The sequence below is a fragment of the Triturus cristatus genome, chromosome 1_2 (assembly GCF_964204655.1).
Source record: "Triturus cristatus chromosome 1_2, aTriCri1.1, whole genome shotgun sequence".
Taxonomy (NCBI): domain Eukaryota; kingdom Metazoa; phylum Chordata; class Amphibia; order Caudata; family Salamandridae; genus Triturus; species Triturus cristatus.
This window is the reverse complement of record NC_140580.1, coordinates 335,293,837-335,313,813: the sequence shown is the minus strand read 5'-3', so window position 1 is coordinate 335,313,813 and position 19,977 is coordinate 335,293,837. Positions and strand designations below refer to the sequence as shown.

Sequence of the window (19,977 nt, the reverse complement as noted above, 5' to 3'; positions counted from 1 at the left end):
ATGCCTTCCTGAATTAGGGAACAATAAGCAGAGTGGCACAGGCCAAGAGGAGCATACGGGTCCAACCCCTGTGCTCTGTGTGGAGAGATGACGATGAGAAAGGACAGCAAGGGAGTGAAAATTTGATTGAAGAGGTCAGAAATGAGGAGAAATGGGAAGTGCGGACACGCAAGAAGTGAGTGTGAGGGAAAGTTGAGGGCACAGAGGAGGGCTACTGTCAAACTGTGAGAGAAGATAGCTGAGAGATGATCTGTGACCTAAAAAGTAATTTGATGCGACAGGGGTGAGGGACAGCAGCGATAGGGAAAGAGAGGGAGTACTGGGGTGGGTGCTGAGCAGTGATTAATTTGTAATAAAACATGTCCCAGGGACCTCACCAGTAGGCCACTGCAACTTTAACCACCCACCCATTGCCTTGCCTGTACGACCAATGACAATACCTATGCAACTACCAACCATAACACTGTACAAGTGTGACTATTTCAAGCCCCCAAAGCTATAAGAATGGTATGGATGTCAGGAGTTTATCGTTTTTAATGTATATTGAATTAATAAACAGCTGTTCTGCTCCTCTCTAAATTACACAGACAGAGCCACCATGTGGCAGACGGTCATAGTGCCAGTGTGAACAATTAGGTGCCAGTGCGGCGCACCGGAAACCACCTGCTCAAATTAAGCACTGGTGCTGAGGTAACAGGGGAGAGGGACATTGGTTCAAGAAGGTGTGAAAAAACCTTCTTGAGGTGAATGAGAAGTGCAGATGGGCACGGGAGGTGACGGGGCCAGAGAGGCCACGAGATAAATGCGAGAAACTGTTAGAGATGAGGGCAGTGAAAAGACAGAATGGCAAGAGGTGATTAAGAGTGAAGTTGAATGGGGAGAGTTCAGAAGTTGTAAAAAGGGATGAAAGAAAATGGCATGCAAAGTGAGAGAGGGATCCGGGATTGGGAGAGGAGAGAGGGATGGAAGAGAGGGGTGAGAGGAAAGCGGCATGGGTAAATTGCTTAACTCTGCACAAGACCGCCAGGGTTTTAAGGGACCCCTGCTGCTCCCGGCCAGGGCCAGGTGAGCTTCTAATGTGGCAGGACGTATTCCTGCGGAGTGGAAGGCCCATCACAAAGGTGGACTAGACATCTTTCTGATGTTAATTGCTGTATTTGGTTATAAACTGGTACTGATGAGGTGAAATCTTTCCTTCGTGTTGCTGTGTGCAAAAAATGTCAAAATAATGAAGCAGTTCTATCCCAAAATAACGCAGCATCACATAACCTTATTTAAATTTTCTTCCCACACAATTGAGTCAAGCCTGTCGTGTAATTTGGTCCTCACCTGCCTCGTAATTCCAGAAGCCCTGCCTACAGGTTTAGAAATGTTTGTCAGGAGGGGGTCCTTACAACTGAAAATGTTGACATGGGGGTCTCGGCACCCAAAAGTTTGAAGACCTCTGCTCTAAACAGAAGAACCAGGTTTTTAGTTTATTTTGAAACTGAAGTTCGAAAGACGCCTGCTGCTGAATTTTCATAGGTTTGGCATTCCATGATTTAGGAGCCAAATAGGCAAAGAAACTACCTCTCACTCTTGCCCTTTTGAATTTTGGGACAGTGGCAAGTTTGGCTGCAGCTGACCTCAGGTTTCTCTTGGGCACATAGAAATTCACCATTGACTGAAGGTATGACCATGAGAAGATAGAGCCTTAAAGCAAAAACAAAGTGCTTTGAAAATGACTCTAAGTTTTATCGGGAGCCAGTGTAGTTTACTACAATGCGGATCTCATAGAAGCCTGCCTGGAAAGCTTCAACAGTGCCCAAGCTTCTGCATTCTGGACCTGTTGAAATATCTTAAGATGGGTCTGAGCCACACCCACATAAAGGATGTTGCAATAGTCCAGCCTGGAGACCACCAGTGCTAGGATCACAGTTGTCTGGGTGGACTCTCATAGGAAATGGAGGATTTTCCTCATGGATCTCAATATCCCAAAACATTTCCCAGTAAGGGCGGTGATCTGAGCATCAAAGGATAACTTGGCATCAAAGCAGATGCCTAGGTTTTTTACCGTATTCTTGATTACAAGTAGTGGGCCTCGATCATTGGGCCACCAAACAATAAACGAGATGTTGATGAGTTTGCCTAAGACTACTATCTCTGTCTTCCCTGCATTAAGTTTAAGAAAGTTCGAGTCCATCCATACCATACCTTCCAAGAGACATTCGTGGAGAAAGGAGGCAGCAACATTGTAGTTTTTTGACAGTGTAATGACAATTTGTGTGTCATTGGTGTATGAAATGATCGAGAACCAATACTGCTCGATGACCTCCATTAAGGCGAGGGCATACAAGTTAAATAGTGTCGAGCTAAGTGAAGAGCCTTGTGGGACACCCTGCTACAAAGGCCACACCGAGGACTCGGGCGGTTTCTGAGTGACCTGAAAGGTCCGGCTTGAAAGGAACGAAGACAGCCAATACAGCGCAGTGCCACCAATCCCACAATTCCAAAGCCTCTTCAACAGAATATTATATGACACTGTATCAAAGGTGGCATTCAGATCTAAAATCAAGTTAGCTGCGTAGTCCCCCTCATCCAAAATCCAACGCACAAACTGATTACAAAATAGAAGGCAGAATTAATTTTAACAAATGGCTGCTAAATGAAACAAAAACAAAAAAGACAATGTCCCCATATAAATGAATAGGAAATAATGTAAAAATGTTAAATAAATGGATGAAAACACAAAAAAATTATTAAACACATAAAACATGTCAAAAAATGTTGTAAAAAAAGTCAGGAAGTTGTAAAGTATAAATTAAACAATCGCATGAATATATACAATTATTTATTATATTCTGAAAAAACATTTTGTATGTATATAAAACAATGTAAGAACTGCTAAAAGGTGCTAAACAATGGAAGATAAAAGTGGAAAATGTACAACATTCAGCAGGATTTAAATATAATTTAAATTTTTTTCAAAAATTTAAATTCATAAAAAAGATTTTATTTACCTAACTATATATATAAATGTTATCTTAAAGCTAAAATATATATGTTTAAACATGGACAAATATACAATAACAAAACCTTGAAAACAAATACAATCAGAATAGGATACGTCTATTATATAAAAAATGTAATTCATTATATTATTGCTTACATACAACTATTTTTATTATATTTTTAAACACCAACATTAACAAAATAACAAACTATTTCTACTACATACAAATATATTTAAAAGAAATTATTTCAGTTTACAATTATAAAACTAAATAATAACCCTCCGTCATATACAATTTTTAAGACTAAAATGGTGTAATTTACTATTCCCACTCAAACCTATAGCAATTTGAAAAAGGTATGGGTGACATATACTATTCAAATTCCAACCTAAAGCAAGTTGAATAAAATATAGTACACCAAATGGGTGAAAAATACTATTCACACTTCAATCTAAACCATTTTGGGGACACTGTTGAACACTAAGGGGCCGATTCTGAAGTCAGATGGACCAGAGTCTGTCCGACATCGGTCAGGCACTGTAACCCATCGACCTACTTTCGTCGGTTACAGACCTGCAAGTACGATGCGACCGAACCCTGTTTGGTCGCATTCGTATACTTCACTTCACAATGGGAGCATGAATTCCGAACGGAATGCATGCTTGCATTGTGAAATGCAGGGGTGCAGTTCATCCCTGCACCCTGTGGCAGGCACCCCGGGTGCAGGGATCAACTGGGGGGCAACATAGGTGCCCCCAGGCCACGATTTGGCGGCCTCGCACCCATGGAGTCCCTACTGGGGGCCCCCAAAGACAGTTTCCGACTGCATTTTCGTGCTGGAAAGACCGGCAACAAAAGGCAGTGCGAAACTGCCATCTTACTCCCTCGATTGGAAAGAGGTGGCCGGGGGAGTACTGAAGGGTTTCAGGATGGCGGACGGGCTCGCCGAAAAACCGAGTCGGAATCCTTTCCGACCGAGCCCATCAGAATGGCTCTGTCGGAAAGGAATCCGAACGGCACTTTCAGATGCGGGAGGAAGGGCTCCGACCGTCCGACATCGCAATCGGCCCCTAAATGTTGAAATAATATTCCGACTCCAATCTAAACCAATTTGGAGAACAAGGGTGTCATTTACTAAGCTACTGAAACCTATACCAATTTGAAGAAAGTGTGCAACACTAAAGCAGTGAAAAAATGTATTCCCACTCCAATCAAAACCAATTTGGGGACAGTGTTGCACACTAAAGGGGTGACATATACTATTCTCATTCCAATCTAAACCAATTTTGAGAAAGTGTTTGACACTAAAGGGGTGTCCTATTTTATTCCTACTGCACTCAAAATAAATTTTGAGAAAGTGTTGGAGACTAAAAGGGTGTAATTTACTATTCCCACTCCAACCTATACCAATTTGGGAAAGGTGTTGGACACTAAAAGGATAACATTTACTATTCTCTATCCAATCTATCCCAATTTGAAGACGTTTTTGGACACTAAAGAGGTGAAAAATACTATTCCCACTCCAATCTAAACCAATATGGGGACAATGTTGGACAGTAAAGGGGTGACATTTACTACTCCCAAACCAATCTAAATACAGTTGGGGAACGCCTTGGACACTAAAAGGTTGTCATTTACTATTCCCACCCCTACCCATACCAATTTAGGGAAGGTGTTATACACTAAAAGAGTAAAATGTACTATTCCCACTCCACTATAGCACTTTGAAGAAGAATTTGGACACTAAAAGAGTGACCTTTACTATTCTCACTCCAACTTAACCAAATTTGGGGAAGGGGTTAGACACTAAAGGGGTTACATTTATTTTTTACACTCCAATATAACCATATTGGGAGAAGGTGTTGAACACTAAAGTGGTGACATTTAATATTCCTGCCTCAATATGAACAAGGTGTTGGATGCTAAAGAAGTGAAGTTTACTCTTGTCACTACAATCTAAAACATATTTTAAAAGATATTGCAAACTAAACATGTTATAAACACAATCAATACTCCCTACTCACACAATTTTAAAACTATAAAAAAACTTATATTTAATCTAAAACCACATTGACTAAAACTACAAACAATTCCACCCTCCACGCCTCTAGTTTTCACCCCAAACACCTTATCTCGAGCATCCCCTATGATTCTGCAGCTCCAACTCTGACTTACTCTCCTGTCAAAGGGATGCACACAACAGATTCAGAGCACAGGGTACCATGACAAAATCATCATCGCAGCCATCACTAAAGCCAATGCCTCCACCAGAGAGACCCTTCTGCTGGGTAACACTCCCACTGTCCCTGTAGAAGACAATGCACAACTACGCAGGGACGGTCAGCACCCGCCTCATCATTTCACATAACACAGAGGAAGGGTTATCAAAGCCATCATTAACAAACACTGGGGCATCATTAAATTTGATCTCACTCTTGGCCCCATGCTTGCCCAGTACCCTGATATCACCTACAGGAGAGCTTTTTCCATGCGGGATGCCCTAGTCAGGAGCAGTCCTGAAGTCTCCCCAAGTCCAACTGGCTTACAAGCATCACTGGATTTGTCAAGTGCACCAGTTGCAGGGCCTGTAAATTCGGTATTAACACCAGTCAGGTCACAGCCGCTTTCCGCACTGAAACAATCAAAATCAAACACAAACTCTCCTGCAGGACAGAATTTGCAGACTACGTGCTAGAGTGCAGCTGTGGCCTCAGATACGTGGGGTGCACCAGCGTATCTTACAACACCTCAGGGCCATACCCCGTAGCACAACACTTCAAGGAGATTCACAAAAACAATCTGGGTGATTTCAAATACTTTGTCATTGACTGCATACCACAACTCAGGCGGGGTGGTAACAGGGAAAAACTCCTATGACAACTTGAGTCTAGATACATCATTGAGCTCAACACTAAGACACCAGCAGGGCTCAACATTAATGAGGATCCACACAACTTCCTATAGATACCACATTATCTACTTCCACATCTCTCATTGTTCAACATGTGTTATGTCTAGGATTACAAATGTATCTGCACTAGTTGGTGTGGTTGGATATATTTGTTTTTAACCCTCCCTACATGTATTATATATACTGTATTTATTGTGCCTTACAAGCAACCTGCAGTTATCTGAGTCCCTCTAACCCCCTCACTTTTGCTGTGTTTTGGCACCTCAGTAAGGTTCAGCTTTTAAGATATTTAAGATTACATGTCTTACTGTTGGTTGTTTTTAAATCACACCCACACAGATCACTAGACACCACACATACTTGAAGCTGTATTCCAGCTCCAATACCCCTTATGGGAGCAATACCACTGACCACTTAACCTTTTACTTCACGCACACGCCCAGCGCACCTTCCCTCAATCCTTCATCTAATCATGCGATAGATCTAGGACCTCTGGGTGACTTTCATTCAGAATGCACTCCACTGATCTCTGGCAATACCCAACTCAGGCTGACGAGCTCTCACTTACTCCGAGCCTTCTGCTCCTCAGCTCACCTTAGGGCAATAATTCATTTGCACGCACATACCTCCTGGAAGGTCGACTGGACTTCACCTATTCCACAGCAGGATACTAGGTGGCACCAGCACATCACTGTAGGGCCTCTCCATACACATCGCAGCCACTTTTAACATAAGGACGTTTCTACGCCTCACTATTGAATTTGTCAATACCTGTGCTACATTTGCACTATGCGTACTGTATCCATTTTTGTGCCTTCGCAATTGTACTTTCGCCTAATTAGGCTACTTTGCAGTTCATCTTTTGCTGCATAAGAATATTAATAGTCTGTCAACCACGTCAGTCACTCCTTTGCTTTACGGTCGCTACATATGCCTAACCACATGAATGACTCGTCGAGTTTACAGCACTCATGTCAGCTACGTCATTATTGCATTATTGCCTTTTTGTCAATGAAAATAAAAAAGTTACTTGCCATCCCTGGACATGCATGCAATTATATATAGCCTGTCATTCAATGCAGCGCGTTAAGTGAACAAGAGAGCAGGCTTGCGGTCGAAACATGTCTACTTGCCAAATAAAGAATAATCTTCAGCACCACTTTCGGAGTCTGTGCCCTTCTGTTCGACCCAGAGAGGGCTTACTGAGGGATTTCGCTATATATATATATATATATTCAAACATTAACATACATAAAGTAAATCACTACTTATACATTTTTAAAATAGGTACAACCATTCCTAAACTTCAAACCATAATATAAAAATTTAAATCAAACTCCAAAATTAACAATCATAAAAATACAAATTAAATACTTTTTTTTATTTGAAAAATATAAAAATATATTTTCAGTATATATGCAAACATTAAATATTTGTAATATTGAAAAAAAAAATTCACAAAAATTGTAACATTAAAAACGTTCAAATTAAAAATGTCAACTATTTTTTTAATTAAAAATAGATTTAAATTTTTTGTATTTTTCATTCTTTTTATAATTTGTGTTTTAAGTGTTTCATTTTTTTGCAATTTAATACCATTAATATATATGTTAATTATTTTTAAAATTAGATTAATTAAAAATGTTAATGTAGAAAAATACACTTTCAAACTGTAATATATTAATTTGCATATCATTTAAATAATTAACCTAAAAATCTACTTTAAAATATACAGTTTAAAAAAATCACCCTATCCTTATTGCATAAAAACCCAATATCCTGCTACTAAAAAATGTATATAACAATTATTTATATACAATAATACAGCAAAAAATGCAAATTTCAACAATTTCAGAACTAATAAATTATCTTACTAAAAACACGAAAAAATTGCAATAAACATAGAATCCAACACGCTACAATAAATTACATACTAATTAACACTTACATTTGCTATTTTCTACATCAATATTTTTACGACAATATTAAAAACAATAGTAAAAACAATATTTTTACCTTCGATATTCCTGTTGACGATATTTTTGACATTGTGATATCCTTGACACGTGATTTGTGTATTGCAAATTTTTTTTCAATAATTTGTCCAAATATCTTCAGGACAAACTAAACTATTAGGCTATATCGTTGTTTTTCAAAGCTTTACAGATCTGGCAATTACTTTTCCCACAGTATCTGTTGCTTTGGTGTGCCAAAACAACATGCTTATAGTAACATACTGTTATTAATATAATGCACTACATCCGGTGTCTGCCTACATCACATATGAGGTACTACTTGTACTCATGTTTTAAAAAGATAAGTCAAAGGGTGGAACGGTGTCACAGTGAAGGCTGTAATATGGCTAATCCAATTACACAGATTTGCACAAACATCCACTTGTGCGAACCATCCACATTCAAGTGATCATTCACTCTTCTACAAGCAAATCAAATACTTTCTGGGGGCACGTTACATTGATTGTACCTGTGCTGGAGCAATTCTCCAGTGATAAAGGCGGTGCTTTGAATGGAAATATGGAAGTGCAGGTATTCACTATTTGGAGGACCTGTTTGCTCCTGCGAGGTGCTGGTACTCCCACTTTAAATGTATTGCATCAGGCCTCAGAAGTGCTGGTACCCTCCCTCTCAAATTATTGAAGTTCAGGTACTCAGTACAGACAGTACCTGATGCATTTAAAGCACTGGATAAAAGGGACATTTATCAGCAAGATTAGAGCCGATTGACCAATACAAAATAACATTTGCATAACTGCCAAATGCAAGAACAATATTTGAAACAACTGAAAATTTAATTTTTCACTGGTCAGTGGATGCAAATTCTGGTGGAAAATTGCCTGACCATCCGTTTAAAATTGGTCCCTCACATTTGCATTGATCAGGATGTGAAATCCGTCTGCAGAGGAATTTCATGATCAGTAGCTTTGTGAGGTAGCGTTAAAGGTCTGGTTCGCTATGTGGAAATCTGTGGTTGTGGAAGAATTTAAGAGCATTTTAACAGAATAAAACGTGAGTCATTCACCTACTGGTCAATCAGTGAAATGTTAACAAAACTTTGTTTAACAGCTAAACTTTCAATTGGTATTTTATGGATGTGGAAAATGTCAGCCCGCCCCCCACACTAGGGGCAGGGGGCCCTTAGTGGCACCTTGGGTGGGAGTCAATAACTTCCGGTTCAAAGGTTAGAGGGGAAGGGGGCATCGCAAGGAGACAGGGAAGGTTGGAGGGTCGTCATCAAGGCGCGGACGACCCCCCTAGAACAAAAGAGACAAAAGGCCGGAGTCACGAGGGGGAAGGCCTCTTTGTCCCTTCACCGCGGTGTCCAACGGATCGGAGACGCAAACGAGTTATATGGAGTGGCGGTTGTCGGCGATCGGCCGTTCGGAGCATCCAGGTGAGGGGGCCATATCTGCATAGGTCAGCTGATTGTATTAGGAATGGTTGTGAGCGAGGCGCGCGTGGGAATGAGGCTCATGGTGGGTGGCGCTCTCTTGTCAGGAGCGCTGTGCGGGGAACGTGGCTTGCGGGCATAGGTGGCAGCAATGCTGTGCGACCGCGCGAAAAATACAGCCGACTTACCGTAACAGGAGCGCTGTATGGGTAATGGATTTGAGTGTGGCGCGTGTGGTAATGAGGCGTGTGGCGGGTGCGCTCTCTTGTCAGGAGCACTGTGTGGGGAGCGTGGCTTGCTGCAGGCACAGAGAAATGCATCCAGGCACGAGGCGGGCGCTTGCACGGCCGGAGGCGTGCACTGGGGAGGCATGACAGTGGGAAAAGCGGAGGCCCAGCACGAAGCGTGCGGTAAGCAGTGAAGAATCTATGAGGCATACAATGGAGAGAAGGGGTAGCAGCCTTTGGGGCACGGGGGCACGCTAAGGGAAAGCAGGGGGCCAACACGAAGCGGGCGAAGGGAGTTGGGGACCAAGTTCACTTGCGGCAATGAGCACGCGCTAAACAGCGAGGCCCTATGCTGATTGAGGTTAAGGGGCATTATTAACCTAATGTTAAGGGGCATTATTTGGAGCTGATTTGAAGGCGGATTTTGGCACACGGAGTCGGGCCTGGGTTCAAATGGTTTCTAATGTCACACTTGTTCAAATGGTTTCTAATGTCACACTTGTGGGAGTATGATAGTTAGTAGTTGTGTTGGTACTGTCATTGGCAGAGCAGGCAGGGGCAATGGGTAGTGCGAGCTGTGGTAGCCTCTTGAGGAGCGCTGATGCAGTGAGGCGGCCCACTCCCCCGTCCTATTTTCACTCACGAGCATGAGCAATGTGGGGGATGGGGCACAGGCTCACCTAATGCAGGATCGCATTGGGGCAAGTGGGAGGGCCCTAAGCAGGCAAGGGGTTCGCGCATGTGGACAGGGGGCCCATACCTGCATGATATGAGCAGGGGGGGCATGGGACTGATTCGACCGGTGAGGAGGGTGAGTACCCCAGAGGGGTAGGGTGTGGTTATGCATGGACGGTAAACTCAGGGAAGCAGGTGGGCACCGGGTTGTGGGTATTCCCAGGGCCCCAGCCGGAAAGAGGAGCAAGGCAAGTGCGTCATGCAAGGCCCGTCAAGAGGGCAAAGGGGAAAAACGCAGTGGGCATGCTGTAACTCTCTTTTGCTTTATTTAGAGGGCAGGATGCCACCAAAGCGGGTGCGTGGGGCCAAGGAGGCTCCCGCTACACTGGAAGAATTTCGATCGCTGCCGGCATTGTGGGAGGTCGCAAAGAAAGTCGGTATTGACTGGGCCCTGCAGACGTTGACTTAATGGGCCGGAGGGAGTCCACAGCAAGAGGTGCCATCAGCCAAACGCACAAGGAGGATGCCCAAACATGTCAGAGATGCACAACAGGAGAAGGCGAAGAGGGTCGTCGAAGCGCAGGCAAGCACTCCAGGTGAGGCGGTGGCAGTGGCCAACCCCTGGTAAACGCGGACAATAGTTATGCTTTGTGCGCTGCTGCGCAGAAGGGTCAGGCGAATATGGAATCACTTCCGATAGAGGGGCTTCAACAGAGCTCAGCACCCCGCATAGCATCACCGACAATACTGGCAGCGGCAGCTCCTGCCGTGCAAACAGAAGGAGAGATGCCAGTGGCAACAATACCGGCCACGCAGGCTCCCGCACCGGTAGTAGCACATCAAGGCAGTGGAGTGGCGCAAGTTTGGGTCCAGTCAGGTAAGGTGGCACAATCTCCTATGGTGATTGTGGCAGCGTCACAAAGTCCAATCAATAATGCAGGATTAACAGGGCCAATCCCACCCGCACCGCCGAGTGATACCCATGGGTAGGGCCTTTTCATGTAACATCGTCAGGGCAATGTCCTGTTTAAAGGCTAAACACCACTATACTAGGTTATCGATTAAGGTTAAAAATGACTTGGGTACATGGAAGGAATTTCTGTCGGGTTTCAATGGCACAGTGATCTGGCAGCAACCGACCCAGTCAAGTGCGGATTTGGAACTTTACACAGATGCAGCTGGCAGCGTAGGGTTCGAGGCAGTCTTATGGTCAAACTGGTGCATGAAACATTGGCTGGCAGATTGGGTAAGAACTGGTTTGACTCGCAATATCAAATTTTTAGAGCTGTTTCCCATCGTGGTGGCCTTGCACCTCTGGGGCCCGTTCTTTGACAATAAGCGCATTACCTTTTGGACGGACAGTATGTCGGCAGTCATGGCAGTGAACAATCAGAGGGCTAGATGTCCGTGGGTGCTCCGTTTACTTAAGGAACTGGTGCGGGATTGCCTGCAGCGTAATGTATACTTTACTGCCAAACATGTGCCAGGGGTCGGCAACACAGTAGCTGATGCCCTGTCTCGTTTTAAGTTGACAAAATTCAGAGCCCGATGGCCACAAGCGGACAGACAGATGACGTACTTCCCGGAACAGCTGTGGAAACTTGGTGCCCCATTGCCCCGATCTTAAATGGCTTCCATCGTGCCCAAGACCAAGAGTATGTATGAGAGGGCATGGCAGGCCTACTTAGCATTCCTGAGGGGAGCCAGGATAGCAGAGCAATTTACCCCGCGGGGGTGCTCCTTTTCATGGTACAGCAGAGGGAGAATGGAAAATCATTGTCTTTGGTTAAGAGGCAGTTGTCGGCAATTGCACTCTTTTCGGGTCTGTGGGGGTGGGGTTCCCACAAAGGACCCTAGAGTAAGACGGGCAGTGAAGGGTTGGGAATGGTTGGCCCCGGGGGAGAAAGACAGCAGGCGACCTATAGGCACCAGTAGGTTAATAAATATTTTAGAAGTATTACCAAAGGTATGCAGGTCTCCTTACGAGACGCAGCTTCTGCGACTGGCGTACACCTTGGCTTTCTTTGGGGCTTTCCAGATATCAGAGCTGGTACCATCATCAAAAGCGGATCAAAAAAGGGGGATCAGATGGGCTGAGGTGCTAATTTCAGAGGGAAGGCTTCAAGTGAAAGTGAGGAGGTCAAAAACAGACCCTTTAGGAAAAGGGGTCTGGGTCCAACTGAGAGCAGCACTGGGGACCGTTTTTGTCCCGTGACACTGATGCAGGATTTCATGCAAGTACTGCCCAGGAGGGAGATGGTAGGCTACTTTTGCATGCAGACAGCTCTTCCCTCACGAGGTTTCAGTTTACGAGCCTATGCAAGCGATGGCTGGCCTTGTTAGGGGAGGATACGGCCCAGTTCACGTCTCATTCTTTTCGGATCGGGCGGCCACGACAGCAGTCGCATTAGGCGTCCCCACGGAAACCATCAAGCAGGTATGCAGATGGAAGTTGTCCTGTTTTGAGAGATACGTGAGACCGCAGTTAGCTTAAGATAGGGGTGGGGGGGACAGCGCCCCATGGGGTATCAGTCACCTAATACAAACTTTCTTTTCTTGTCTTTCAATTTATTTAATTTGAATACAGTGGTCTCGAGACAGCGGACGCAGGTATGCTGGTGCGGCCATTCTTATATACAGAGAGCAAGGCAATTTTTTGAAAACTCCAGAGAGGAGAGAGCACAGTAGATGAAAGGTATAGATCACCACTGGGTAGGGGCAGGAGGGCAGCATTTAAAAGATGTCATAGCACATCTGCGGAAGACACTAGATAGGGGCATGCCCATCCCAGACGTGCTGGTGATACATTCAGGGGGTAACGACATGATCCCGGTTGGCCGGAGAGGGGTAAAAGATTAACTCTTTTTTACGCTCTCTAAGGTTAGAAAGGCCTTCCCGAAGGCCACGATATTTTGGACAGATATGATCCCACGTCGGGTTTGGGCTAATAACGCACCAACAGTGGCACTGAATAGGTCAGTGAAGAAATTGAACCAGGAGGTGGCAAAACTTTTGAGAGTTTCACCCATACGGGCAATCAGACATAACTTGATACACGCAGCAGAAGGGGAACTTTATTTGGCGGATGGAGTGCATCTGTCTGAGGCAGGGTTGGAATTGTTCATCCAAACCATCTTGGGGGCCATGGCCTTAGATGAGGAAGGGGTAGTGGCATTTGGGGGGGGGGGGAGGGGGAGAGCGCCAGCAAGCTTCTCGCCCTGTGGTGGGGTCCCGGGCAAGAGAAATGGCAGGGACTCTGGATTGGCGGCGACGGTCTGACCCTGGAGCAAACAGGGCGGGCTGTATATGGGGTTTCGGGCTGGCGGGAGAGGGGGCTGACCTGCTGGTGGTCCTGGACTCTCCGGCCCTACCCGAGATGCCGGCGCTTGTGGTAAGAAACATTGAGGGGGGCTGGCGCACCAGAAAGGTGCCAAGCAGTGCTCTGGTGGCTGCGTCCTCGGGAATAGACGGTGGGTAGTTATCCCAAAGGGGAGCTGTGAAGAATTGGTTGTGGCCTGCTGGCGCAACACGCAAAGAATTGGTTGTGGCCTGCTGGCACAACACGCATCAAGTGTGGTTGTGGAGATTCAGACTGTAAATACAATATATATCAACCTTTGGCGGAATTGTATATTTCTCAAGCCTATTGCCTTTATCAAAGTGTGTTGATTTAAAATGTTAATAAAATGGTTGAGAGTTGTCTGTGCATCAACAAAGATTGCGTTTATCTGAAGAAATAAAGACTACGTAGTGAAGACCACTTACTTGTCTGCTTTTGCTTTGTGGGGGGGAGTGTAACAAATGGGATAATTGGGCGCTATGGATGGGGCGAATCGCACGCAGTATGCCCACTATAGTGAAAGAACCAGATCGGCACAGTGATTTGCTTTCTCACTCCGTGAAAAGTTTCAAAAGGCCTACATACAGAGCACCTAATCACGCCCGTTGGTACTTCCAGCAAGCACAGGAGTAAAATGCAGTCCCGAAACCTATAAATTGGGGGTCAAGTTATGGCAGGGGAGAGGGGGTGGAGTCACGAGTGGCAGAGTCATGGGAAGCCTAGACTAACATTCAATGTGTACACTTGAGTTTTTAAAACTCTTATGCAGTGAAATTGGTAACAAGAGCAAACGTGACCAGTTCTGTTCTGGCTCACTTAGTTGGTAACAAAACAGGTTATACATTTTAAAATATGTTATGAGGTTAAGGCACTTCCTACATAGGTATTTGTGTGCCCTGTGGTTTCCAGGGGATCACAGTAAGGGTATGATAACTCTGGTGGTCAATGTACTTGCTGTAGAGATTTTTGTTTTGTTTAGTCACAGTTTTGACTCAACATGAAATAGCATAGAGGGTTAATGTGCTTGCTACAAATCACAATTTGTAACATGCAGATTACAGATTTGCATTTTATGTAGATAGCTCAGTGGGTTACTGCTTTTCTCACACACATCCCTTTGCTACCTGTGTATTAAATGTGACAATCCCAACATAGCTCAGTGTGCTGTGAAGTGCATCAATGAGCTAGATGAAAATAGCAGGGCATAGGTTTAAAGCCTTGTTTTTTTCTCAATTGTCCGTTATTTTAAGGTTGCAAAAGGGGGACCCTAAGGTTAATAATACAGTTGCATTAGTACAGACAGGCCAATCAATGCATTATGTCATAAATCCTGATTTAGTGTTTCCCCAGACCAATCACTCTTAACAGATAATGCCCAACAATACAGATGACATGTAACTCCTACACCTTGTGACCCTCGTTGTATGTAACATCTTGTGTGATTTATCGACTTGTACTATTCAGTGATGGGTTTTAGATCTGCAATGCCATTAAGCACCTGTCATGCTATTAAAGTATCATTTCATTCATTTCATTGTCTCCATATAATGTATGATGTGTGTGTGTGTTGTAAAACACTCTGGCATCCTACACTGGGAAGAGGAGTGATTTAAAGAATTAAATAAAAACATTGAGTAAGTGCTAGTTAAATTGTTATTTGTGTAATTATGCCTACATACAGATACATCTGACGTTCTTACATTGCCTGCATCTCTTACATGCAGGGACTGAACAAAGTCAAAAGCCTGCCCCAAAATTCTAGTTTCCCTTAAGCATTTGTGAAGTGATAACAAGCTGAGTACCTTTGTTTCCCTAGATTGTATTGGCATTTAGCTATTAGGCTCCAGAGCTCCAATCCAGGATGAGGCTCCAACAAAAGAAGGACTGATGGCCCTTTAAGTGAGGTCTTTGATTTTGGCCCAGTTGGTAGTGAAATTAAGAAATCCTGCTCACCCTCGGCAGATTAACAGCAGGCAATGTGGGACCATTCAGCATACTTCACTGGTGACAGCCAAGATCCTGGATACGCCTTAATAGAAACTGCTGGATCCATCTAGATCCCTCTCATTTCCTACATTGCCATCATCCATACATGTGTCTGAATTAAAAGCCTTAACCTCAACCATGTTTGTATTTTTGTGCTTTGTATGTGACTCTATTAGATAGGCAAGGATGACCCCTGTTACAGTTCTAGGGCAAATTCTGTTGATGGATGGATGGATGCAGGGCATCAGTGAGGGGTACATGCGGCTAGACAGTGTTCACCCACTATTTTCACAGGGTGGACGTCCACCCTACCAAGAGGTTGGGCCCACTGAATTATGCTGAACTCATCCCGGTGTAATTTTCAGACACCAGGCCACATTCAGCAGAACCTGCATGATGTCTGCTTTCATGAACAGCCAAATGCAGGCGGCGACAGTGCATTGTTGTTTTAAATACCAGCTGACCTCAAAACAAAGGATGGATTTAAAGGCCCATGATTCCTTCTTTCGTTCGAGATTCTGTCTGTGAGCTACCTGGAGCCTCACACCTAAATGTAAATGCAATGTAGGGGAAACAAAGGCACACTGTATGTTATTACTTCACACGTACTTAAGGGAGGTAGAGTTTTGACTTACAATCTCTGTATATAAGAGGTATGCATGCACTGTAAGAATGTTAGATGTGTTGGTCTCTCCCAGTATTTACAAATTATTAATTTAAATACCACTTTTTTGTTTTAATTTATTTATAGAGCTACTTATTCCAATGCAGTATGTCAGAGTGCTTATCATCACATGTACATATTATACATGGCAAGAAAATCATATGTGTGTAAATCAATGTACAGGATGTGTTACATAGGATAGTGAGGGTTACAATGTGTAGGAGTCCCATGTCCTTCATAACTCACTGTGCTATATTAAAGCAAATACAATTTATGAACTGCAAGTAACAAAAGCATCTCTGTGTTAAAAGCAGTAACCCACTTACCTATCTACATAACATAAAAATATGTCATATGCACGTTACATTATGTGCTTTGCAGACCACACCTTGTCCCTGTTGTGCTACTTTGATTAAAACTAGGACTAGAAAAACATAGATCTCTCCAGCGAATAGGATAACCTCCTGAGTTATTTTACAATTATTAATATTATTCCATGAGAATTACTGGCCACACACAGATCGTGGCACCACATACAATGTAACGCGCCGTGATGTCATAAGCTCTGATGTCACGAGCCATGATGCCACTTGGATACGGCCCACCTTGGTTAGTTTCCTACCAGGGACGGATTGGTAATGCGGGCACTCGGGCATTGGCCGAAGGGCCGGTGTCTCAATGCCCTCTGTGGGCCGTTTTTTCCCCTTTCCCAGTCCACAGACAGCACTGGACAGGGATAGGAAAGCAGCCTCGCTGTGCGGCCGTTCAGCGATGATCAGCTGTGGCCTCTCCTTGACCCCCTGCCCTGCCAAGCAATCACGCTGATGGTGGGCTAGGGAGGGGTGATTGTGTGACTCCCAGGTGGGCAGGTGTTGCTCAGGCCATTGAGCCATTTTCACCTCGGCCCCCCTGGGGCCCACGTAGCCCTGAAACAGTGTTTGCATTAGTCCTCGCCCACAGCCCTTCTCATTCAGGGCACAATGGGCGAGGAAGAATGGGTCTCGCTATCGGGGCCAGGTAATGTTGGGAACTGGCACCTTCTTCATCTTAGCCTCCCCTCCACCCTCATAGATGGCTGAACAGCTGTGTTTTTTGCTTTATCCCCTCTCCTGCCAGGCCATCGCCCCGAGACAGTGAAGGGCTGGGGAGGACTGAGTATTTTACAAATAGCTGGGGCCTCGCAGTTTTTCAGGTGCTCCTGCACTGGAGGGTTGGGGAATAATTTTCTTAAGAGAAAGGGGCCTCACTGCTTTTCAGGTGCTCGAGCGCTGGAGGTCTGGGGAATAATTTTTTTAAGAGAAAGGGGCCTTATTGCTTTTCAGGTGCTTCTGCCCTGGAGGTCCGGGGAATAATTTTTAAGAAGAAAGGGGCCTCAATGCTTTTCAGATGCTCCTGCGCTGGAGGGCTGGGGAATAATTTTGTAATAGAAAGGGGACTCACTGTTTTCAGATGCTCCTGCGCTGGAGGGCTGGGTAATAATTTTGTAATGGAAAGGGAACTCGCTGTTTTCAGATGCTCCTGCGCTGGAGGGCTGGGTAATAATTTTGTAATGGAAAGGGAACTCGCTGTTTTCAGATGCTCCTGCGCTGGAGGGCTGGGGAATAATTTTGTAATGGAAAGGGAACTCGCTGTTTTCAGATGCTCCTGCGCTGGAGGGCTGGGGAATAATTTTGTAATGGAAAGGGAACTCGCTGTTTTCAGATGCTCCTGCGCTGAAGGGCTGGGGAATAATTTTGTAATAGAAAGGGAACTCGCTGTTTTCAGATGCTCCTGCGCTGGAGGGCTGGGGAATAATTTTGTAATAGAAAGGGGCCTCGCTTTTTTTCAGGTGCTCCTTTGCTGTAGGTCTGGGGAATCATTTTTTTAAGAGAAAGGGGCCTGACTGCTTTTCAGATGCTCCTGCGCTGGAGGGCTGGGTAATAATTTTTTAAGAAGAAAGGGGCCTCACTGCTTTTCAGGTGCTCCTCTCCTGGAGGCCTGGGTAATAATTTTTTAAGAGGAAAAGGGCCTCACTGCTTTTTCAGATGCTCCTGCGCTGGAGGGCTGGGGAATAATTTTGTAATAGAAAGGGGACTCTCTGTTTTTCAGTTGCTCAGCTTGTAGGGCATTGTCAGCTTGGCCCTGTGTCCTTCCCAAGAACAATATCCTCCCACTTACATTCCTTGTGTGTTTCATGAAAAGGCACGTCCATGAATGTGGCCCACTTTTTTCGTCAGTGCCCGGGACAAATTGTGATCCCAATCCGACCCTGTTTCCTACCTCTCTTTTTTATGACTTGAGCCCTAGGGTGGGGTGGATCTCCCAATACTAAACTCTGCCCTAGCATATTACAGACAAGTTCTTTGGAGTTTCAGTCTTGGATAGGCTAACCAAATTGCTTTTTTCGCTAATGTTTTGCTTTCATTTAACACGCTGTTGCATTCTGAACGCTGTTATCATTGATCAATTGAATTTAAGCATCAGAAGATAATTATTTAAAAAAGGAGAGGGCTGGGGGAAAGATGGTGTTCCTTGAGTCCTAATGGAACTGCGCGCATTGAGGGGGAGGGAAGTTGTTTACGCAGAGCTCACACGGACTTTTAATCTAGAGGTCTAGAGGAGGTAAACGCGCTATAGCAGTTCTGTCCTACCTGTCCGGCCGCTTCCTGGCGCCGCGTGCTGTGCTCTGCGTGCCTCAATTTATTGCAGATGTTAAGAGCTGCAGTCACAGCTCTAATCCCTCATGCTACCCTCTCTGACGGGGGATTATTCTTTCTAACCCTCCCTTTCACAATCGGAATAGTCTGTGCCTGAAACATCTGTCCCGGAAGTCAACTAATAGAGAATTAGACCCGCGCTCCTGACGTATGACTGTTTGATATATGGCTAAGACCCATAATCGTGCAACGTCAGAGCTCGAGGTTAGCAGATGACCCCAACGCTGGCGTCCTTTCATTTTATTTTACAAATCATTGTTTTCGAGTGTTGTTTGTTCACGTAGATCCACTGAAGTAGACAACTCCTAAAATGCGCAGGGTTGGTTAAAGTAAACAAAGCTGGCTGGAGCTGCGGCCCTTGGTGGCATGGAGCCGTCGTTTCACCTTTGCCAGTCTGATTCTGCTGGGCGAGGCTGCTTAAAGAGAGATGTTGACTTTAAGCCCTGAAAAGGAAATATGGCCGTCAGAAGGAGAATGTAAAGAACGGCAGAGAGGTCCCGTGCACACCGTACCTCATTCGAAACTGCATGTCGTGATCGCCACGCACTCGCCTAAGCCACGCAGAGAAAGGATTAATGTTTTTTTTATTCAGGTACAGTATCGCTTCAAACCACATGTTGTTTTTACGAGATGCATATCCTGGATGTTATTCACAACCAGCAGAATAAAAAGAGCCATGGGGATTAGAATAAATCTGAGTCGAAAACAGTGTTTATTTTTTAATAAAAAATAGTACAGTGGCTGATGGAGCCGAGCGCCTAAGGCTGTTCACCAGCGGATATTTTTCTTGGCCCATTTCTATTTGTATTCTATTTACGGACTGAGTTATCTTACTGTAGCATGGTAGTGGGGATGTGTTAGCGTTGAGTTTGGAATGGGATGAGGCGTTCGCTTTGGGGCAAGCAGACGTGTGCTGCGGTGCAGGGAAGCAGTGGTGGGTCTCTTCTTGGCATAAAGTTCAACTTCTTATAACTTGGAGCTCTGTGTTTTATTCACTGAGGAACCCTTACTGCACTTGCCACCTGTCCATGTGGGTCCTCCAAATAATCTTGCTCATCGCATTGAGGGGCGAAGGAA

The 19,977-nt window shown here is 44.7% G+C and overlaps 1 protein-coding gene across 1 annotated transcript in view; it reads right to left on the bottom strand.

Annotated features, from left to right (window-relative positions):
- Positions 1-18,864, bottom strand: part of LACTBL1 (lactamase beta like 1) — a 402,757-nt gene extending 383,893 nt beyond the window's left edge. Inside the window, exon 1 of the mRNA XM_085614876.1 lies at positions 18,835-18,864. The gene's annotated coding sequence lies outside the window, so the exon portion shown is untranslated. The remainder of the gene's footprint in view (positions 1-18,834) is intronic.
- Between the last annotated feature and the right edge of the window lie 1,113 nt (positions 18,865-19,977).